The sequence below is a fragment of the Bombina bombina genome, chromosome 4, assembly GCF_027579735.1.
Source record: "Bombina bombina isolate aBomBom1 chromosome 4, aBomBom1.pri, whole genome shotgun sequence".
In the NCBI taxonomy this organism is placed as follows: Eukaryota; Metazoa; Chordata; class Amphibia; order Anura; family Bombinatoridae; genus Bombina; species Bombina bombina.
The window spans coordinates 211,657,499-211,682,003 of NC_069502.1; the positions used below are offsets into that span (position 1 = coordinate 211,657,499).

The window sequence follows — 24,505 nt, forward strand, 5'->3', positions numbered from 1 at the left end:
CAGGGCTCCTGAAAATTAGTTATCAAAATCCGGATTTCGAGTAATATAGGTGCAGATATACATTACTATTTGGCTCTTATCATTCATCAGGTCTTGGAATTATATATTAAGACCATGAAAGTGCATAACTGATTCAGAAATCCTACTGAGGCCTGCTAGCTAACTGGGACTGCAGCCTGGAGTATAACAGCGCAACGGTACTTGCCCATGCATGAACTCGACTAGCTAAGATATAAATCCTACACTTTTTCTACCTTTGCGACACTGCAATGGAAAGGCAAGTACTTACTGCACTGCGACAATTACTCTGTACCATGGAGCTTCACCATCAGGCCTGTGTCGCTGAACTCAGGGCTGCTATGGCTACACCCCGGACTGCGAAGCAGTGGATTGCGGCTGAAGGAGAACCTGACTGGCTTAAAACAGACCTGCCACAAAAACATACAGATAGGTCCAGAGACCCGCTGGAGAAACTCACGACAAACAGCGATAGCCTCAGTCTGGTGACACCGCAACAGGGAGACACGGATGCGCAGAGGAGCATTACAAATATAACTGTTTCACCCAAAAAACCATCGGCAGAGCCAGAGGCTAAGGGGCGTGCAAAGCCTGAACCGAGAGATAAGCGGAGCCCAATTCACCTAGAGCATGCCGCGCTGCAGGAAGCAGGGACAAAGATCTGCAGTCATGAAGCCATTGGAGCAAGTATCTACATAAATACGTACTTGCAGCTCACCAGGATCGCAGTAACATTGCTCATACACGAAGTGGTCCCAGGCCGGAGCTACCCATCCCGCATGCTGACTCACACTGAGACCCCATCAAGGTCCCCTTGCAGACTGGGAGTGGGCTAGCGAGAATGTAATGCAGCCCGTTAACATGTCAGCGCTGGCCCAGATCCAGGTTCCACACAGGCACAAACCTTGAACTTTATATTTGTGGGACATCTTTGGTTTGCATAAATGGTAGTAGCACCTAGTGCTGCTATTAAATAACTCCTATTCATACTCTGGGACACTGACCGGCAATGTTACCCTATATCTAGCTCCCCTGAAATGAGAGCCCTCAATGTTTAGTTAGGTCTAATCCATACACGGATTTATGCCTTATAAATGTTATATTCTTTAAGTTCATAAGTTTGTTCATGGCTATTTAGCATTAACACAACTGTTTTCCTCTAAATCAGCCCTGTACTTTACAACTAACATTGCCTACTGAGAGTTCCACATTATAAATTAAGTATGTACACGCATATTTTCAATTTTTAGCTGCTCCTCTAGTAAGCATGGCCTTCCACTAAGAACCATATTACCAACTGAAAGCTTCTTATTTTCTTTGTGCAAATGTGGGAAGGTGATTGCTGCATAGTGTTTTGTTCACACAGGCTATACCAACCTGCATCTAAATACAAAGTGCTTTCAAATGCACAGTAACTTCTCATAAGAGCTCATAGTCTAGCCCCCAGAATACTTATACTTCATATACTAGATAACAGGGTCAGTCTTTTCTTCACCCTCATGCTATGTCTAAGGACACACGCTGTAGACCCAACTAAAATATTGAGAATAGGAGATTGTTTTTAAGCAGGGCTACCATAAGCACCCATATTATTAGTTAATGGCACACGTTGACATCTCTCCTTTTACACTACCCAGTTGTGGACACCTAGTGCCCCACAACATTTTATGTGCATTTAATTATTTCCAATTATCTCATTGCAAGCCCCTATATGCTTAAAAGGAACATCTGCTAGGTCTAGATCTCTATAAACACAGAGCTCAACTAACTTAAGGCCCCTTACGCACATCACATATTGTGGATACGTATAGCTACAATTCTCAGGTTTTCTGGCTTAAAGTTGACCCCTTTGGTCTCAGTAAAGTTAAAGTTATTATGATATTCTGAGTTCAACTAGATTCCAGTATGTATTTACTTATATCGCCCTGCTGGCGACCATAGCTCAAGCTTATGTCACTTACCCAATGTAGCCTTATACTCAGATTAGCTAGCTATTAATTCGTACTCGGTTAATATTTACTATATATACCTCAATAGCTACCCCACAGGTAGCGTAGACAGCCCCTGACCTAGACCCAACATAGAATATCATTTGTCGTATTCCCCCGCCTAATTGTGTTCCACCAACTCACTACCTCTTCTTTTTTTTTCTTACCCTTAGATAGAACACATCTACAACAGGAGCCCAACCTCCTCCCCCCACTCTCTTTCTTTCTCTTTTCCTTTTCTTTTTATTTTCTAAAAGCAGCTTTTTGCCTGCTGATTTTCCCCATCTTTCTATCCCTCACTAGGTCCAAAAGTGACCACTCCAAATGCCAAGTTCCTCCTTAAATGTCCATAAGCTATGTAAGGTTCAAGAGTAACCTTCCTTATCAAATGAGGAACCCACTATAGAACACAATACAAATATAAAAATGAGGTCCAAGTTGATTACCCATACTGACTCACTATAACACTGTTGTTTTATCTTGAATGTATCTATCTGTCATATAATATGTTATTTATATTTCATGGTATTTCATATTGGTTGTAATATTCTCATAACCTCAATAAAAAATATTTATAAAAAAAAAAAAAAAAAATGCTGCGCTACTTACCCCCTTCGCAGTGCTAGGTTCTCATGCCGTGTCTCATGGCATGAGAATGAGGCTGCAATTGGAGCCTATGGAAGCGTGCTCTCGTGAGCGCAATGCTTCCTAGTAATGTGAACGCAAGCTCGTGCTTGCATTGCGCTTAACTTGTAATTTCAGCGCACATTAGCGTGAACTGGTATTACTCAGTGGAGTGCTAATGTAATTTTCTCAAAAGCCATATTTAACTCCCCACTTGTAATCTGGCCCATAGTGCGTTATTCTTAGCGCAAGACTGAGTACAAGATACTCAACCCTGCCCTAGTGAGTGCACTCCAATTGTAATCTAGCCCTTTATTGAGTATTTTATTTTTCACATTAATGTACCTTTAACATGAGAAGAAAAAAAAGAACTATCAGAAATATCTGTCAGTTATAATATGCACCATTTCTGCTCCTTTTTCCGTGAGTCTGCCTGATTTAAGACCATCAGTGTTTTAAAAACATCTAAAATTTCCTTAAAGATTTGTGAAGCTGCATTTCATTAGCTTGACTTGGAAAGCTCACGTTTCTATTAGCATTCCAGACATAAGCAGACGCATGAACCTCTTGCAGCTTGGCCCAAAAGGGGCGATTTTTTTTTCTGTTATGATCGTCTGATTGTTGCTAGAGGAATATATCGTATTATTTAGCAGATTCTTCAGAAATGTGATTTCAGTAACACCTACAAAAAGTATGTCACTCAGTTTCAGACATCTGTGCTTAGAATTAACAATATGAAACAATTGTTGCATAATTTTCACATACTGTGAAGTTTAAAGTGATGGGAAACTATGTTCTTTTGCTAAATAGTTTCTGAATAAAGAATTAAATTTTTTTTAAAAAGACACCAATGCCTTGAGATCTTCTGATAAATCTCTGGCAGCAAATTTGTCTTTAATCGCATCAGAGAGCCCATGAAAGAAAGCGGCAACAAGGGCTTCATTGTTCCAACCTACCTCTGCGGCAAACGTAGGGAACTCAATTGCATACTGAGCAACAGATCTTGTACCTTGCTGAATGGACATGAGTCGTTTAGCAGCAGAGGAGGATCGAGTCGGAACATCAAATACCCTTTGAAAGGAGGCCACAAATTCAGGGTAATTTGAAATCACAGGTTTATTAGTCTCCCACACGGGATTAGCCCAGGCAAGATCTGTGTCAGAGAGTAACAAGATGAGAAATCCTACCTTAGCTTTGTCAGAGGGAAACGCCTGAGGTAACATCTCAAAGTAAATTCCCACCTGGTTCAAAAACCCTCTGCACTGATTAGGATCACCTCCATATCGCTGAGGTAGAGGTGCAGAGCCAGACATGCTCCGAGTAGGACTAGGTGCAGCAGGGGAAACAGGAGCAGCCATAACTTGCGGGACACTTTGGCCCAAATGTGCAGTGCGAGTAAGCAGGGTTTGCAGGGCTAGTGCAAATTGATCCAAGTGGTGATCCTGTACATCCATCCTGGAAATTATGGCAGGTAAAGGTGGATTATTAGCACCATCAGTATTCATGGTCCTTGTGTAATTTCAGGGTGCCAGGAATCAGACTGAGATGAGAAGTGCAAAAATAATCGCACCTTTATTAGTAGCAAAAAATAATAAAAAGTCCACAAGTCAAATAACAAGCCAGGAATCAAAAACAGAGCTGGTAGTCAGACGAGCCGAGTCAGGAGCCAAAGCGAGTAGTCAGACGAGCCGGAATCAGGAACAAGGAGAACAGCAGAGTCAGGAACAAGCTAGGGATTAGGAACCAGGAGGGACGTCAGACAGCCAGGTAATACACAGGAGCTTTCACAAACAGGTCTGAGACAACACAAGGGCAAAGCATACTGAACAGAGGCCCTTTAATTAATAAGTGATGACATCACAATTCTGAGACTGCATCCTGTCTCACACGGATGATGTATACCAGTCTGGCCATAAAAGGAAGTGCAGGAAATGAGTAGCATCACACAGTATGCACCAGAGTCAGCAAGAGAGGTGAGTAAAATGGCTGCCAGTAGCACATGGCAAACAAAACAGGGAAAAACCCTGACATCAATGCAATACTCTTGTTATTTTATCTATCTATCTATCATCTATCTGTCTATCTATCTATCTATCTATCTATCTATCTATCTATCTATCAATCTATCTATCTGTCTATCTATAAATATATATAGTCAATTAAATAATTTGTTTACCAAAATGGTAGCAATGATTTGCCAGCTATATGTGCAAGTAATAGTTTAGATCACATATATGTTATTCCATCCCTTTCCATGCCCCTGTAGCCCCATTTGTGCAAAATATACATCCAAATGAGAAAACAGCACAACAATATGCTCTAATGAGGTGAATAGAGTGGTTCCTGTCAGGGGCCCAGTGGGCCCCATGCGGCAAGCATAACTATTATTAAAAAAAAAAATGTTTTTATCATTTTGGCAGCCACCAGAGAGCGCTACAGCAGAGTGCTGTTGACCGTGGGATATGTCATTTCAAGGAGTAAAGCATTAGCATTTCTCAGATATGATTTTTTTTATTTATATATTTAACATATCTTCTTTGCCTATTGTCTTTTTGCAGTCCTTTTTGAATACCCCAATTTATTTGCTTGCCATGAATGTGCATATATTTAAAAAGTTGACACCCCAATGTATTGTATATTTTTACGCCTTTGATGCAACCGTTTTAGCCAAAAAAATTGGAGAAAGTATAAGGTGGTAATTTTTCAATTTTAATTTTTAGGCACACATTGCTTTTTGACTATGATTTAGGAGAGCTTGTTATTGTAAGTTATTGCAAGAAAACACTCTAGGTCGTTTTCTGCAAGACCTCCTGAGTACACCTATACCCCCCATGCATAGGTTTACCCGGATTTTGGGAAGGTTCAGTTACAATTGTATGACTTGTAATTTGAGTTGAAACTGAGAGTATTTCTTCTGATAGGCCTATATTTAGTTTGGGGCCTATTGCATACCCCAGTTTTATTTATTGCCATGAAAATGTATATTTTTGAAACATTGACACCCCAAGTTATTGTATATGGAGTGCTCTGATGTAACCGTTTTAGCCAAAAAATTGGAGAAAGTGTAAGGTGGTAATTTTTCAATTTTCATTTTTATACACACATTCGGCTAGATTTAGAGTTTGGCGTTAGCCATCAAAAGCAGCGTTAAGGGGTCCTAACGCTGCTTTTTACTGCCCGCTGGTATTTAGAGTCAGGCAGGAAAGGGTCTAACGCCCACTTCCATACCGCGACTCCAGGCTACCGCAGATGCCCTTACGTCAATTGCGTATCCTATCTTTTCTATGTGATTTGCCTAACGCTGGTATTTGGAGTCTTGGAAGAAGTGAGCGGTAGACCCTCTAACGCGTGAATATAAAGCTCTTAACTACTGTGCTATAAAGTACACTAATACCCATAAACTACCTATGTACCCCTAAACCGAGGCCCCCCACATCGCCGCTAATAAAATTTTTAACCCCTAATCTGCCGACCGGACACCGCTGCCACCTACATTATACCTATGAACCCCTAATCTGCTGTCCCTAACATCGCCGACCACTATATTATATTTATTAACCCCTAATCTTCCCTCCCAAGTCACCGCTACCTAACTACACTTATTAACCTCTAATCTGCCGACCGGACCTCGACGCCACTATAATAAATGTATTAACCCCTAAACCGCCGCACTCCCGCCTCGCAAACACTAGAATAAATAGTATTAACCGCTAATCTGCCCTCCCTAACATCGCCGCCACCTACCTAACCCTAACACCCCCCTTACTTAAATATAATTTTAATTAAACGAAATAATATTCTTAAAATTAAATAAATTATTTCTATTTAAAACTAAATACTTACCTCTAAAATAAACCCTAATATAGCTACAATATAACTAATAGTTACATTGTAGCTATTTTAGGATTTATATTTATTTTACAGGCAACTTTGTATTTATTTTAACTAGGTACAATGGATATTAAATAGTTAATAACTATTTAATAGCTACCTAGTTAAAATAACTACAAAATTACCTGTAAAATAAATCCTAACCTAAGTAACAAACACACCTAACACTACACTATCATTAAACTAATTAAATAAATTACCTACAGTTAGCTAAACTAAAATACAATAAAATAAACTAATCTATAATACAAAAAACAAACACTAAATTACAAAAAATAAAAAATTACAAGTAGTTAATTACACCTAATCTAAGCCCCCTAATAAAATAAAAAATCCCCCCAAAATAAAAAAATGCCCTACCCTATTCAAAACTACAAAAGTAATCAGCTCTTTAACCAGCCCTTAAAAGGGCTTTTTGTGGGGCATTGCCCCAAAGTAATCAGCTCTTCTACCTGAAAATAAAAATACAATACCCCCCCAACATTACAATCCACCACCCACATACCCCTACTCTAACCCACCCAAACCCCCCTTAAAAAAACCTATCGCTAACCCCCTGAAGATCATTCCTACCTTGAGTCGTCTTCACCCAGCCGAGCCGAATTCTTCATCCAAGGTGCACAGAGGAGGTCCTTCATCCGGTAGAAGTCTTCATCCAAGTGGGGCAAGAAGAGGTCTTCCATCCAGTAGAAGTGTTCATCCAGGTGGCGTCTTCAATCTTCATCCATCCGGAGCGGAGCAGAGCCATCTTCAAAGGAGCCAACACGGAGCCATCCTCTTCAACCGACGACTTCCCGACGAATGAAGGTTCCTTTAAGGGACGTCATCCAAGATGACGTACCTTCAATTCCGATTGGCTGATAGGATTCTATCAGTCAATCGGAATTAAGGTCGAAAAAATCTGATTGGTTGATGCGATCAGCCAATCAGATTGAAGTTCAATCCGATTGGCTGATTCAATCAGCCAATCATATTGAGCTTGCATTCTATTGGCTGATCGAACAGCCAACAGAATGCATCAGCCAATCAGATTTTTTCTACCTTAATTCCGATTGGCTGATAGAATCCTATCAGCCAATCAGAATTGAAGGGACGCCATCTTGGATGACGTCCCTTAAAGGAACCTTCATTCGTCGGGAAGTCGTCGGTTGAAGAGGATGGCTCCGCGTCGGCTCCATTGAAGATGGCTCCGCTCCGGATGGATGAAGATTGAAGACGCTGCCTGGATGAAGACTTCTACCGGATGGAGGACCTCTTCTTGCCCTGCTTGGATGAAGACTTCTACCGGATCAAGGATCTCCTCTGCGCAACTCGGATGAAGAATTTGGCTTGGCTGGGTGAAGACGACTCAAGGTAGGATGATCTTCAGGGGGTTTGGGTAGGTTAGAGTAGGGGTAAGTGGGTGGTGGGTTGTAATGTTGGGGGGGGTATTGTATTTTTATTTTCATGTAAAAGAGCTGATTACTTTGGGGCAATGCCCCACAAAAAGCCCTTTTAAGGGCTGGTAAAAGAGCTGATTACTTTTGTAGTTTAGAATAGGGTAGGGCATTTTTTTTATTTTGGGGGAATTTTTTATTTTATTAGGGGGCTTAGATTAGGTGTAATTAGTTTAAACTTCTCGTAAAAATTTTTTAATTTTTTTTAATTTAGTGTTTGTTTTTTTTTGCATTATAGAATAGTTTATTTTATTGTATTTTAGTTTAGCTAATTGTAGGTAATTTATTTAATTAATTTAATGATAGTATAGTGTTAGGTTTAATTGTAACTTAGGTTAGGATTTATTTTACATGTAATTTTGTACTTATTTTAACTAGGTAGCTATTAAATAGTTATTAACTATTTAATAGCTATTGTACCTAGTTAAAATAAAAACAAAGTTGCCTGTAAAATAAAAATAAACCCTAAGATGGCTACAATGTAATTATTATTTATATTGTAGCTATATTAGGGTTTATTTTTTAGGTAAGTATTTAGTTTTAAATAGGAATAATTTATTTAATTTTAGGAATATTATTTCGTTTAATTTAAATTATATATATATTTTTTTTATTTAATTTTTATTTGAGGTTTGAAAGAAGGCATACAAAAATCTTGAAACCGTAGTACAGAATAACATTGGGTTACAATAGTAATATGCAATTAAACATACATGTATGAGATGCCTAGCACTCAACCAACCTCCAAGTTCAAACGCGAGACCACTCTTGGGCCTCAAACAAAAATATACCAAGTTTAGGAGGTTACTGCTATCTGAAGAGACCGCTCATGGGCCTCAGTGACAAACCTCTTTTTATATTTAAGATAAATTTACGTAAATGCAAGCGTGTGGTAACTTTTTTGAAGTAAATAAGATAGAGTATAACCAATATATATAATGCTATGTAAAATATAAAATAATATTCACTTCCTGTAGTGATAAACAGAATCTGAAGTGGAGAATTGAAATATAATATTTGCTTCCTGTAGCAATAGACGAAGTCTGGAATGGTATATTCAATCTAGCACCTTGATAGGGGCTACCAGACGCTGTGTTAGGAGCTTATATACAAAAGGAAGGCAATAGTGATCAGTCCTGCTGATCCGGTTGATCTTACAGATTCTTCTCTTAAATATTATGTGGGAATTAAAGCTTAGGAAGTGAGGAATGTAGTAGTTAGATTGCGGTATACACAAGACAAACCGCGCACTGAGCCCCTCTAAGATAGAGGGTACATTATCATGGGTGGGGGGGGGAGGTGATTTAAATATATGAAGTAATCCATATTGCTAATATTCTATATAGTGGCCTCAAAATGGTTATTATATTTGTGGATTGTTCCATCATCTCCGAACTAGAACTAGGGAAATGAGTGTTCAATCACCCGACGTAACTTTTCACATATAGAAACAATTGTGGGCAGCCAAAATATACAGATAGACGCTCTTACTCGTGGCTCTGCTGGAAAGAACCAGCAGTACAGTTAAGGGTGGGCTGTAGGGTAAGCATACATAGTAGGATCTGGTAGGGACTGTAATTTCTCACATATAGACATGTAAACTGCAGTTCAAAGCTCTGTTGTCTACATCTGACCTTTAGCCAACTGTCATAATTTAGAGGATCGCCAAGGCGTGAGCTTGAAATGTATGCTAACGTATATATAAATAGAATAACAAACATAAAACAGGAGGCAACATTACTTCACGCTGAAATTGGTATCTATTTAGGCAGAGGAGAGGTATAGAAGCTCATACTAGACAGGCACAAACTTATTAGGCATTGCTATTAGTAGCTAGCTATCTAAGGGGATCTTACCCTTGAAAACATACGAACAGGAAGCACCTCTTCACACCCTTGGAATACAGTGTACACACTTGGACAGAGGAGATACTTAAATCTACAGAAAAGTATAGAATATAGTTGCTATATGTGGATGTTTATTATGGGGAGAACGAAAGCTTAAGCAGCTGGAAAAACTTTAGTATGTTCTGCTACCTAGGTACGGGCCCTATACCCAGCAACAGGCACATACCTTAACTGAACCATCATCTGCACCTTAGATAACATAAGGACTACTATAGGCGGGGAACTTAGTTAGAGGTGTAAATGTTCCTGTTAAACCTACTGCGTTAGCAAAGCCTCCCCTTAGATTACGGATTGCCAAAACAATGCAAGCCTAAGTGTGGTATTCCCTGCCGTGACAGTATAGACATTTCTCTCTTGTAAATAGTGCAATACCAGTTTAGTAACTGTATATAGAGGGTACTTGAGCTAAAACGTAATTAGGAAAACTGTTCAGAAAGTCCATATGTAGGCAGTGGATGTGTAGTTGGACATATTAATCTACAGTTATCTATATAGGGATAAGTGACAATATAACTGACAACAGACACACTCACATATCTATATTAAAGAACAGACACACTCACGTAACTATGTAAAAAAGGCTCAACCAACAGACAGGCAAACATATGCTGAACTAAAATGAAACAGTATTTCCCAACTGCCATGCTGGGCTTATGACATCACAAGGTCTATATCCCAAAAGTTGATAACAGGAGATCCCAGATATATATAAAATTATTAAATATGAAATATCCAGTCTGTATCTTAAAGTGTCAGTTAACTAGACTTGCAGTGAAGTGTCTGTTATAAAGCGCAGTTGGCCTGTCACAAAAGGTCCACATGGTAGTGTGTGTATAAGTGTTACCCTTAGAAGAAGTGTCTACCTCCTCAATAGAGAGTCCTAGATGGTAGCACAGTCCAAAAAACAAGGTCTCACATATGATCCTCTGCTTCCCCGGTAGCTGTTGTGTGCCTATTAAGAAATGAGGGGGTATTTGCTTCTAAATTTGATTCAGTACCATGTACACTATACCGGTCCACAGGGGGGTAACAATCCCAATCAGGGAAGGTGGAAGAGATCAGTGTCGTCGTTCAGCCGATACCTTGTCTGAGGCCGACCAGGTCAGTTCGCCGCCCACACAAGCTGGATCCCAATAGCTGCAGCCGAACCTGGAGACTCGACCGCAGCCACGGAGGAGCCGACAAGAACTCGGCTACATTACAAAGGAACCCATACGGCTCCGCTATTGCTGAAGGGAGGTATGAAGTATGTCCCATAGAAATTTGGCAGACACGATCCCGTTCTTGTATTAGATGCGCTTGTAGCCTGCGGTCCATTTTCTTCTTTTTCCGCGGCCCCTCTGAACGGAGCACTTTAGATGCGGCAATATGAACCTGTGTCAGAGTTGTGTAGTTTCTCGCTGCCACCCTGTGATCCATTCCCACAGAGTTTTGTGCTTGGTGCCAAGTAAGCGGTGAGCTCAGCAATCCTGTGGCTCCCCTCTTCTTTGCGACATCAAGGATAGATGAGTGAGCAGCGTGATTTGTGAGCATTATCGCTGTCTGCTTAGGCTCCGTGGAAACATGATGACCGAATGTAGCTCTACATTTGTCTAGAAAGATATGTATTTTATCCATAATAGATTCAGCATCCTCCATGTTGAGATGGGGTAGTGGCGCCCTAGTTTGGGGATTACCAAGTAATAGACTTTGATCAAATTTTGTTCACAACTGGAGGTGATAAGCAGGCCACAAGATGGCTGCTGCAGGCCGCACATTCGCTGTTAACGAACCAGGGTTTTAAAAGTCTGTTGCTACAGGAATGCTTCCTTCCAAAAAAAAAAAAAGGGTCGTTAGGAACGGCTGAGGCTTCAGGACTTCATAGGTGGTCAAATAGATAGGTATTTGAGCACAGATAGTCGCTAATATAGCTTTTTGTATACAGTTTGGATAGAGCTGTTGAGAAGTGCGACCGTCTGGCTTCAAGGTTGGCTCCGCCCCCGCCATTTAAATTATATTTAACTTAGGGGGTGTTAGGGTTAGGGTTTAATAATTTTATTATAGTAGCGGCGATGGTGCGGACGGGAGATTAGGGGTTAATAAAATTTATTCAAGTGTTTGCGAGGCAGGAGTGTGGCGGTTTAGGGGTTAATACATTTATTATAGTGGTGGCTAGGTCCGATCGGCAGATTAGGGGTTAATAAGTGTAGGTAAGGTAGCGGCAACATTGGGGGGGGCAGATTAGGGGGTAATAAATATAATATAGGTGTCGGCGATGTTAGGGGCAACAGATTAGGGGTACATAGGGATAATGTAGGTTGCGGTGGTTTCCGGATCAGCAGATTAGGGGTTAATAGTATAATGCAGGTGTCAGCGATAGTGGGGGCAGCAGATTAGGGGTTAATAAGTGTAAGGTTAGGGGTGTTTAGACTTGGGGTTCATGTTAGGGTGTTAGGTGCAGACTTAGAAACTGTTTCCCCATAGGAAACAATGGGGCTGCGTTAGGAGCTGAATGCTGCTTTTTTGCAGGTGTTAGGTTTTTTTTCAGCCCAAACTGCCCCATTGTTTCCTATGGGGATATCGTGCACGAGCACGTTTTGCCATCTTACTGCTACCATAAGCAACGCTGGTATTGAAGGTTGAAGTGGTGCTAAATTATGCTCAACGCACCCTTTTCTGAGCCTAACACAGCCACTCAGACAACTCTAAATACCAGCGTTGTTTGAAGGGTGCGCTGGGAAAAAAAGCAGCATTAGCTACGTGGATCTTTACCGACAAAACTCTAAATCTAGGCGATTGCATTTTGACTATGATTTAGGAGAGCTTGTTGTAAGTTATTGCACAAAAACACTCCAGTTTGTTTTCTGCAAGACCCCCTGAGTACACCCATGCCCTCGATGCATAGGTTTGACAGGGGATTTGGTAAAATACAGCACCAATTTTAGAACAGAACAGTGAAATGTAAAAATCTGGCACAGTTAAAGTAAAAAACAAAAACAAACAAACTCAGTAACAGTAAATGTAGCCAAACCCCCCCCCCCAAAAAAAAAACAAAAAACACAACAGCAAATTTAATTTTTTATTTTTTATTTACCAGTGTGTGATACCGCTTGAATCAGTCCCCAATGTAGAGTCCAGACTGTCCAGGGCAATCAGTACAGTCAAAGGTGGTGTCCCTTCTCTACCCCCTCTTGGTACAGACTCTGCATTTTTTCTGAGGATTCTGCTTTGCCGCAGTAGGGGGGATTTTAAAATAAAATCAGTAGCCCCAACTCTGATCTCTCCCATCACAACCCGGGGAGCAGGTGCATCTTGGTACAAAATCCCTGAAATGATCTGGAGGTGAAACTGTATAAAAGTCAGTTTCATTCCGGGGTTTGCTTTTTAAATAACAAAAAAGCATTGTGGGTTGCAATCTGCATTAAGTAAATTGCAGCCTTTTTGTACCAGACTGTTGTCTTCCGCATAATTAGGTAGGACTGCAGCGCAGCAGCTGATCTGCCAGATCAACCCCACCTATATGCCGTTATAAGCCTTGATGCACACTGTCTTCCTTATGCTCTCAGCTCCACCACATACAGAGACCTCCACAGTCCTCTCATTGTGGATGGTGGTAAGAAGGTACACATTGTTCTTGTCTCTGTACTTAACTGCCAACAGCACATCTTGATGCAGAACTGAGGTCTCCACCCTTTGTAGCCTGGTGTGTGCAAGTTGTCCTGGGAAACCTATGTGGTTCTTTTTAATTTTACCGCAAGCTACTGTATCAAAGCAATACAGTAGCTTGAACAAAAGGACACTTGTATAAAAAATATCTATAGGGTAAAAGAAAAAACAGAGCGCCTCATAGTGCAGATATCTCTGTACAATTGGAAAATAGAGTGTAGTGTTATCCAGTGGAAAGGTACTCATGAGTGAAGTTGCACTTTTCGTTAAAAAAGTGCAAGCAGGCAGGCTGACATTTGCAGCAGTCAGTACGCTGACCAGAAAGATGCAGTGAAGTCCGGTGGGCGTCTCGCTGTCAAGATCTCATCAGACAGGACCCTGGTGGTGTTTGGAGCCGTGCTCCACGGAAGTCGTCTTTGTCCCGGTACGGAATAGATCCGTTGTTAGAGGACTGGTAAAAGCCGATCAAAACGTGTCAGTAACGTTTCACAGGTTATAAAAGCTGACACGAAATGGAAATAGTCCAAACTTGGTAATTTAAAACAAATTTAATAGAGCTAATAACGCGTTTCTCAGCCGCTAGCTCCTGGCCGTTTCATCAGATAGGTTACATGCATGGTTGCAAAGTACATTTAATAAGGTGTACATGTCACCTCATTGGATGAATGAAAACCAATAGAGACGTTTGTAACATTGTTGCAAAGATACATTTTGTTAGACATTTTTTGGTATTTTTTTATAAGAAAAATTTGTGTTAGTAACTAAGGAGAAAGTTACTAATACCAGAAATGTCTTTTTGATTAAAATGAATAAATGTTAAATCTAAAGGATTACTGATTTAAAAAATATATATAGATTAAGAAAGCAGATATTTCAAAAAGTTTTCAATAGAAAACACATAATGGTTAATCTTCTTAACGGGGGATCCATATAAAGAACCCGCCATCTATAGCACATCTAGTAAACCTGAAGTAGAAACAGTAGTGACAGACCTAGTTTCTATGTTTTCGTTTGTTGAAAAAGATGGTAAATTACCGATATCTATGTGAAAACCGGATGATTACTCACACTGATCTTAATAACGATTTGTTTGTTGAAGAAAATGACCAATGGCTGAAATCTAAATGAAACCTAGCGGTTTTCTATAGCAAATCTAGTAGACCTGAAATGGAGACAATAGTGACAGACCTAGTTCCTATGTTGTCGTTTGTTGAAAGGGATGGTAAATTACCGATATCTATGTGAGAAACGGATGATTACTCACACTGATCTTAATAATGATTAATTTATTGGAGACGATGACCGATTGCTAAGATCTATATGAAAACCAAACGGTTACTAATACCATAATTTTAGTAATGGTATGTGTGAAATCTGTGTAAAGAGCAAAAAGTGAAAATATTGATTATAACAATTGGGTATATAAAAGGCATTTTTGCAGTCTCACTGGATTTAATAAGGAATATGTTTCACCAGGAGGGGGCTAAAAAATAATAAAGAACTATAAATTAACAGATTAATGGTTATGTGTATATGAGAGAATGGAAGTATTTGTTTAATGAACTGTATGAAAGGCGTGAACGTATAGAGGAAATGGAAAAGGAACGGAGAATGCGAGGAGAGGAGCAAAGGATATATTATTTAAAAAACTCAATGATGATGCAAATTTAGTTAAAGGCGGCCAAGTCCAAATTAGAATTGAGGCCCGCTGGATGCAGAGTTTTAAGTTTATGTATCCAGAAAGTCTCGCGTTGTCTGAGTTGAATCAGTCTATTATAGTCGGTGGATGGGGGAATAAAGTCTATGGGATAGACTTTGAAGATGGAAGGATTTCCTCCATGTTTGTTTAGACAATGTTCGGGTACACTATGTTTAATGGTTATCTTTTTGCAATTTTTACAGTTACGCCAATGTTCACCCCAACGTGTTCTTGCTTTTCTAGAGGTGCGGCCCGCATACTGGACCCCACAAATACATTCCAAGACATATATGACAAAGCTAGAATTGCAATTTAAAAATCTGGCTATTTCAAAGGTTTCCCCTGTTGAGAATGATTTAAAAGTTTTCTTTCCGGATGTGATGTATTTACATGTTAAACATCTTTTGGTGCCACATTTGTATACTCCTACTTGTCTTAGAAATGGGTTTGGTTTTCCATTTTTGTTTTTGTTAAAATGAGAGTTTATATTCTTATGTTTAACTTTTTTGCTGGGGGCTAATCTTCCTCTTAAAGTGGGGGCTCTAGTATATACAATGCGAGGGCGATCGGCTAGAAGAGGTTTTAGAATAGGGTCTCTGCGAACAATGTGCCAATGTTTGTTCAAGATGTGATAAATTTGTCAATAGTTATTATTATATTGGGTAATGAATAAAGGGTCCAAATGAACTAAGTTATTTTTGTTTGAATTTTTATTTTTATCTGATGCAAAGTTTTTTTCTAGGAGAGAGTTTCTATCTAATAGTCTCACTTTATTTAAACAATAGTCTAAAAGTTTTTTTGGGTAACCTTTGTCAACAAATCTCTCGTAGATAATGCCACTCTGCTGTTCAAAGGTTTCTGGGTGTGTGCAATTTCGTTTAATTCTTTCGAATTGACTGTAGGGAATATTAGATAAACATTTTTTATGATGGTTACTAGTAAAGTTTAGATAGCTGTTGCTATCGACTTGTTTGAAAAATGTTTTAAAACAGAACATGCCCTCATTATCCCAACTTAATGTTAGGTCTAAAAAATCTAGAAAAATAAAGTTGTCTATATAACGGCCATAGAACACCAGACTCGCCCCCATTGAGGATTTATAGATGTAATTTTCCTCAAACATGCCCATGAAAAGGTTGGCAAAACTGGGGGTGAATCTGGTGCCCATGGCCATTCCCTTAATTTGCAGAAAAAAAAAGAATCTTGGTACATAAAATAGTTATGTTGAAGAATTTATTCAATACATTCCAAAATAAAGTCCTTTTGTATATCAGGCATATATTGGTCCCTATTTAAAAACAGAGAAATGGCTTTAAGTCCTAATTGGTGCGCTATATTGGAGTAAAGTGCTCCAACATCACAGGAGATCCAAAGAAGACTTTATTTTGGAGTGTATTGAATATATTCTTCAACATAACTATTTTATGCACCAAGATTCTTTTTTTCTACAAATTAAGAGAACGGCCATGGGCACCAGATTAGCCCCCAGTTTTGCCAACCTTTTCATGGGCATGTTTGAGGAAAATTACATCTATAAATCCTCAATGGGGGCGAGTCTGGTGTTCTATGGCCGTTATATAGACAACCTTATTTTTCTATGGAGAGGAGATCAAACATCAGCCACAGCCATTGTCACATCCCTCAATGAGAATGAAATGGGCCTCAGTTTCACATCAATTTTGCAAGAAAAATCAATTGATTTTTTTAGACCTAACATTAAGTTGGGATAATGAGGGCATGTTCTGTTCTAAAACATTTTTCAAACAAGTCGATAGCAACAGCTATCTAAACTTTACTAGTAACCATCATAAAAAATGGTTATCTAATATTCCCTACAGTCAATTCGAAAGAATTAAACGAAATTGCACACACCCAGAAACCTTTGAACAGCAGAGTGGCATTATCTACGAGAGATTTGTTGACAAAGGCTACCCAAAAAAACGTTTAGACCATTGTTTAAATAAAGTGAGACTATTAGATAGAAACTCTCTCCTAGAAAAAAACTTTGCATCAAATAAAAATAAAAATTCAAACAAAAATAACTCAGTTCATTTGGACCCTTTATTCATTACCCAATATAATAATAACTATTGACAAATTTATCACATCTTGAACAAACATTGGCACATTGTTCGCAGAGACCCTATTCTAAAACCTCTTCTAGCCGATCGCCCTCGCATTGTATATACTAGAGCCCCCACTTTAAGAGGAAGATTAGCCCCCAGCAAAAAAGTTAAATATAAACTCTCATTTTAACAAAAACAAAAATGGAAAACCAAACCCATTTCTAAGACAAGTAGGAGTATACAAATGTGGCACCAAAAGATGTTTAACATGTAAATACATCACATCCGGAAAGAAAACTTTTAAATCATTCTCAACAGGGGAACCTTTGAAATAACCAGATTTTTAAATTGCAATTCTAGCTTTGTTATATATGTCTTGGAATGTATTTGTGGGGTCCAGTATATGGGCCGCACCTCTAGAAAAGCAAGAACACGTTGGGGTGAACATTGGCGTAACTGTAAAAATTGCAAAAAGATAACCATTAAACATAGTGTACCCGAACATTGTCTCAACAAACATGGAGGAAATCCTTCCATCTTCAAATTCTATCCCATAGACTTTATTCCCCCATCCACCGACTATAATAGACTGATTCAACTCAGACAATGCAAGACTTTCTGGATACATGAACTTATAACTCTGCATCCAGCGTGCCTCAATTCTAATTTGGACTTGGCCGCCTTTAACTAAATTTGCATCATCATTGAGTTTTTTAAATAATATATCCTTTGCTCCTCTCCTCACATTCTCTGTTCCTTTTCCATTTCCTCTATACGTTCACGCCTTTCATACAGTTCATTAAACAAATACTTCCATTCTCTCATATACACATAACCATTAATCTGTTAATTTATAGTTTTTTATTATTTTTTAGCCCCCTCCTGGTGAAACATATTCCTTATTAAATCCAGTGAGACTTCAAAAATGCCTTTTATATACCCAATTGTTATAATCAATATTTTTTGCTCTTTACACAGATTTCACACATACCATTACTAAAATTATGGTATTAGTAACCGTTTGGTTTTCATATAGATCTTAGCAATCGGTCATCGTCTCCAATAAATTAATCATTATTAAGATCAGTGTGAGTAATCATCCGTTTCTCACATAGATATCGGTAATTTACCATCCCTTTCAACGAACGACAACATAGGAACTAGGTTTGTCACTATTGTCTCCATTTCAGGTCTACTAGATTTGCTATAGAAAACTGCTAGGTTTCATTTAGATTTCAGCCATTGGTCATTTTCTTCAACAAACGAATCATTATTAAGATCAGTGTGAGTAATCATCCGGTTCTCACATAGATATCGGTAATTTACCATCTTTTTCAACAAACGAAAACATAGAAACTAGGTCTGTCACTATTGTTTCTACTTCAGGTTTACTAGATGTGCTATAGACGGCGGATTCTTTATATGGATCCCCCGTTAAGAAGATTAACCATTATGTGTTTCCTATAGAAAACTTTTTTAAATATCTGCTTTCTTAATCTATATATATTTTTTAAATCAGTAATCCTTTAGATTTACCATTTATTCATTTTAATCAAAAAGACATTTCTGGTATTAGTAACTTTCTCCTTAGTTACTAAGACAAATTTTTCTTATCAAAAAATACCAAAAAATGTCTAACGAAATGTATCTTTGCAACAATGTTACAAACGTCTCTATTGGTTTTCATTCATCCAATGAGGTGACATGTACACCTTATTAAATGTACTTTGCAACCATGCATGTAACCTATCTGATGAAACGGCCAGGAGCTAGCGGCCGAGAAACGCGTTATTAGCTCTATTAAATTTGTTTTAAATTACCAAGTTTGGACTATTTCCTTTTCTTGTCAGCTTTTATAACCTGTGAGACGTTACTGACACGTTTTGATCGGCTTTTACCAGTCCTCTAACAACGGATCTATTCCGTACCGGGACAAAGACGACTTCCGTGGAGCATGTTTCCAAACACCACCAGGGTCCTGTCTGATGAGATCTTGACAGCGAGACCCCCCCGGACTTCACTGCACCTTTCTGGCCAGCGTACTAACTGCTGCAAATGTCAGCCTGCCTGCTTGCACTTTTTTAACGAAAAGTGCCACTTCACTTGTGAGTACCTTTCCACTGGATAACACTACACTCTATTTTCCAATTGCACAGAGATATCTGCACTATGAGGCGCTCTCTTTTTTATTTTACCCTATAGATATCTGATTCACCGCCAGCACCAAGAGAAGCAGCCCAATTACACTGAACTCCTGTATTTTTATGCAGACCCATCACAAATCACGAACATTTTGGTTTGCTTTTTGAACATTTGTATGAACTTTTTTTGTTATACAACTTATACCACTGGTTATGATTTATGTTTCCAACAGAAAGAACACTTACTCTGTTTGATTATTGTTTGTAACTGACAGTTTGGCACACGCTACTATTTTATATAACTGATAGTTTGGCACACGCTACTATTTCATATTTTTAGGGATACACACATTTTTTTTTGTTGCTACACACATTTTACTCAATAGCTCTCATTTTAGAATTTCTGTTCGTACGCAGAAAACAACATCACTATTATTTTGCGATAAAGATTGACACTTTCACTGAAATTATCTATCTATATTGAGGTTTTCACATTCTATTACCTCACAACACACAATTCACACTATTCCTGCACCATTCATAGGTGCATCTTATTTATATTTTATATCTCGGTATAAAATATATAACCCTTGTATAAAAAATATCTAAATACAAGTGGTACCCTTTGTTCATTAGGGGTAATATCAGGTGCCAAACAATCTTGCCAGTGGTTCCAATATGTTCTGGTCAACCTGGAGGTTCAAGGTGGCTATCCTTTCCCTCATACATCCGGAAGGCCTGAATATACCCAGTATTGCTCTCACAGAGCTTATACGCCTTTACTCCATATCTGGAGTGATTGGAAGGAATGTACTGCTTGAATCCCAACCTTCCCTTATACTTCATCAGGGATTCATACATACATATATTCCTTCCAGGTGTATAAGCCTCTGAAAACCTGGCAGCAAAGTGGGTAATCAGAAGGCGGATGTTATACAGCCTGTCAAACTGGGGATGCTCCCTAGGGGGGCACATGCTGTTGTCGCTGAAGTGCATGAAATGTAGAATCATTTCATACCTCTTCCCGGACATACACTGAGAAAAAAAAAATGGGGGTTGAGCAGATGGGGTTACTGCTCCAGTAGGAGGAGAGGGAGGGTTTCTTTATTATGCCCCTCAGCAAAGTCAATGCCCAGAATTTTTTAAATTCTGGCACATTGATGGGGGCCCATTGCTGCTTTGCCAAATATGAGTCAGGCTTTGCAGCATGGAACTGATGAGTATATAAATTAGTTTGGGCGACAATGTTCCCCAATACATCATTGCCTAGAAACATCTCCATAAAGTGTTGGGGGCAAAATCCTGCCACATCCACATTGATGCCAGGATTTGCTGTAAAGGGTGGGATATCTGGCCTCTGGTGATGAAGCATTAACCACTCTTCTCCAGTATGAAACATATGAATTCCAGCCTTCAAACTTCTCATAAAAAGACCTTTATTTTTCATATGGGGTCCAAAATCCAACAATACAACATTTCAGGCCTTTGCTAGGCCATTCGTGTCATACATGACTAAGGGCCTAGCAAAGGCCTGAAATGTTGTATTGTTTGCTTTGGATCCCATGTGAAAATAAAGGTCTTTTATGAGAAGTTTGGAGGCTGGAATTCATATGTTTCATACTGGATAAGGGAACCTGGCAAGTTCTATATTCCGTACCCCTCAACAAAGAAAAAGTGAATGCTGTATCAAATTAATGTGAAATTACCCACCCTTCAGCAGCAATGGCAGGTGGAGTAACACGTCTCCTTCTAGCAGGGGGGCTAACAGGGGTAGTAGCAGCCACAGATACCATCACTATTCATTGAGACTGTATCTAATGATGTATCTGAGCATATAGCAGGGACTGACTCTGACGCAAAGATGACATATGCCTCCTCAGCACTATATGTTCTCTGTGACATGATTTATTTTTATTTGTCACAGAGAAAAAAAATTGCTAAAAAAAGAAAAATCAATACAAAATTTTAATTTAAATTAACTACATTTACTAAATGTCTCTGAAAAGAGCCTTTGGGTCTCACAAAAAAAAAAAATTAACCCCTAAAAAAATACACAGAGCAAAAAAGTGCTTTTGTGCAAGAGCCAGTGATTTATAGTGATCACTGGCAAGATAGTGGTTAATGACTCTGAAAAGGGCCTTTGGGTCTTACAATTTTTTACAAAAGTTAATTTAAACTAGCTAAATGGCTCTGAAAAGAGCCTTTGGGTCTCACAAAAAATTACAAAAACAAATAACCCCTAAGAAAAATGCACAGGGCAAAAAAGTGCATTTGTGCAAGAGCCATTGATTTGTAGTGATCCCTGGCAAGCTAGGGGTTAATGGCTCTGAAAAGAAACTTTGGGTCTCACAATTTTTAAACTAATATAACTAACTAAATCTCTCTCTGTCAACATTATCACAATTTCAGGTACTTTTTTACAGAATGACATGACGTCACTCACTTTACGTTGTGTGGAAGTGTTGGAAGTCTTTTTCTTTCAATTTCTATCCTCTGTTGACTTTTTGTGGGAATACGTGCTTGTGCACGCGACCGGCCTCTTTCCGTAACGCACGCAATCATTTTCTCATTTTAAACTCGTAATGGCAGCGTTATAATTGTATCGCTAATTTATTCATTCTTGAGTAGGTCCTGCAATAACAAATAAATCAGGAAATATACTATTTGACACTGGAGTTAGGTGTTTTACATTTATCAACATCACTGCAACATCAAAAAATGTTATGAAATTACATTACATCAACTATAAATCATGATCAATTCTATCATCACCAATACGAAATCAGTTTCAAGAATTAACACATATTTAAACTGACATAAATTTTTTTTTTAGATTTCCTTATTCAGAAACAGTAGCCAATTTTAAACAGTTGTCTCATTTACGTCTATTATATCATTTGATTTATTCTCTTCATATGCTTTGATGAACAGCATATCTAGATAGGCTCAGCAGATGATGATTGGTGACTGCACATAGATGCCTTCTGTGATTGCCTCACACATGTGCATTGCTATTCATTCAACAAACGATATATAAACAATGAACACATTTACATAATAGAAGTACATTGGAAGGTTGTTTAACATCGGATTCTCTCTCTGAATCATAAAAGATAAATTACGGCTTTAGTTTCCCTTTAACATCAGGATTTCAATATGATATACCATTAGAAATTACTTATAATTATAAGATATCATTAATAAATATTCTAGTTGTCGCTTTTTTGCAAGGAACAACAATGCTATACTGCTGTATATAAATGAACATATGTGGGAGAGAATCAAAATACATACATATATGTACATAACACACATCACACAACAACAAAATAATTATCTTTTTAATCATCACACAATAAGAATGTTGCAAACTAGAACAAGAGAAAGAAGTTTTGGAAACTAGACAGGCATGCTGCTAATATGATGACATCAATCTAAGCTTCAACCATACAGATACGAGCATTAGGAATTTACTGCCCCTTTCATCAGTTTCTCACTCAATATTGCATATATGTAAACAAGAGGTATGGAAGATCTTCATTATTATTGCGATTTCAATGGGACACGTAAAATATTGAAATCTCGACAATCATATATATATATATATATATATTATAGATGTCAGCCGTTACTTTATCGTTATGCAACAATATTGAAGCATTCTATGCCATGTCTATGAACACATTATACACAAGTATGCACTTTGACTCATGTTAGTGTGGACGTGTGGTTTTTAATATAAGATTGAGTTTACTAGGGCCTAGATTTAGAGTTTGGCGGTAGCCGTGAAAACCAGCGTTAGAGGCTCCTAACGCTGGTTTTAGGCTACCACCGGTATTTGGAGTCAGTCAGGAAAGGGTCTAACGCTCACTTTTCAGCCGCAACTTTTCCATACCGCAGATCCCCTTACGTCAATTGCGTATCCTATCTTTTCAATGGGATCTTTCTAACTCCGGTATTTAGAGTCGTGTCTGAAGTGAGCGTTAGAAATCTAACGACAAAACTCCAGCCGCAGAAAAAAGTCAGTAGTTAAGAGCTTTCTGGGCTAACGCCGGTTTATAAAGCTCTTAACTACTGTGCTCTAAAGTACACTAACACCCATAAACTACCTATGTACCCCTAAACCAAGGTCCCCCCACATCGCCGCCACTCGATTACATTTTTTTAACCCCTAATCTGCCGACCGCCACCTACGTTATCCTTATGTACCCCAAATCTGCTGCCCCTAACACCGCCGACCCCTGTATTATATTTATTAACCCCTAACCTTCCCCCCACAACGTCGCCGCCAGCTACCTACAATAATTAACCCCTAATCTTCCGACCGCAAGGCGCCGCTACTTACGTTATCCTTATGTACCCCTAATCTACTGCCCCTAACACCGCCGACCCCTATATTATATTTATTAACCCCAAATCTGCCCCCCCACAACGTCGCCACCACCTGCCTACACTTATTAACCCCTAATCTGCCGAGCGGACCGCACCGCTATTATAATAAAGTTATTAACCCTTAATCCGCCTCACTAACCCTATAATAAATAGTATTAACCCCTAATCTGCCCTCCCTAACATCGCCGACACCTAACTTCAAACATTAACCCCTAATCTGCCGACTGGAGCTCACCGCTATTCTAATAAATTTATTAACCCCTAAAGCTAAGTCTAACCCTAACACTAACACCCCCCTAAGTTAAATATAATTTAAATCTAACGAAATAAATTAACTCTTGTTAAATAAATTATTCCTATTTAAAGCTAAATACTTACCTGTAAAATAAATCCTAATATAGCTACAATATAAATTATATTTATATTATAGCTATTTTAGGATTTATATTTATTTTACAGGTAACTTTGTATTTATTTTAACTAGGTACAATAGCTAAAATAGTTAAAATAATTACAAAATTACCTGTAAAATAAATCCTAACCTAAATTACAATTAAACCTAACACTACACTATCAATAAATTAATTAAATAAAATACCTACAATTACCTACAATTAAACCTAACACTACACTATCAATAAATTAATTAAATACAATATCTACAAATAAATACAATGAAATAAACTAACTAAAGTACA

The 24,505-nt window shown here is 38.5% G+C and overlaps 1 protein-coding gene across 3 annotated transcripts in view; it reads right to left on the reverse strand.

The window, feature by feature from the left end:
* LOC128656085 (alpha-1,4-N-acetylglucosaminyltransferase-like) overlaps window positions 1-24,505 on the reverse strand; it is a 202,001-nt gene that overhangs the window by 35,165 nt on the left and 142,331 nt on the right. Inside the window, exon 2 of one of the 3 annotated variants that reach the window (XM_053709772.1) lies at window positions 21,859-22,046. The exons of the other annotated variants lie outside the window; for them this stretch is intronic. The gene's annotated coding sequence lies outside the window, so the exon portion shown is untranslated. The remainder of the gene's footprint in view (window positions 1-21,858; window positions 22,047-24,505) is intronic. 3 annotated transcript variants of the gene reach the window in all.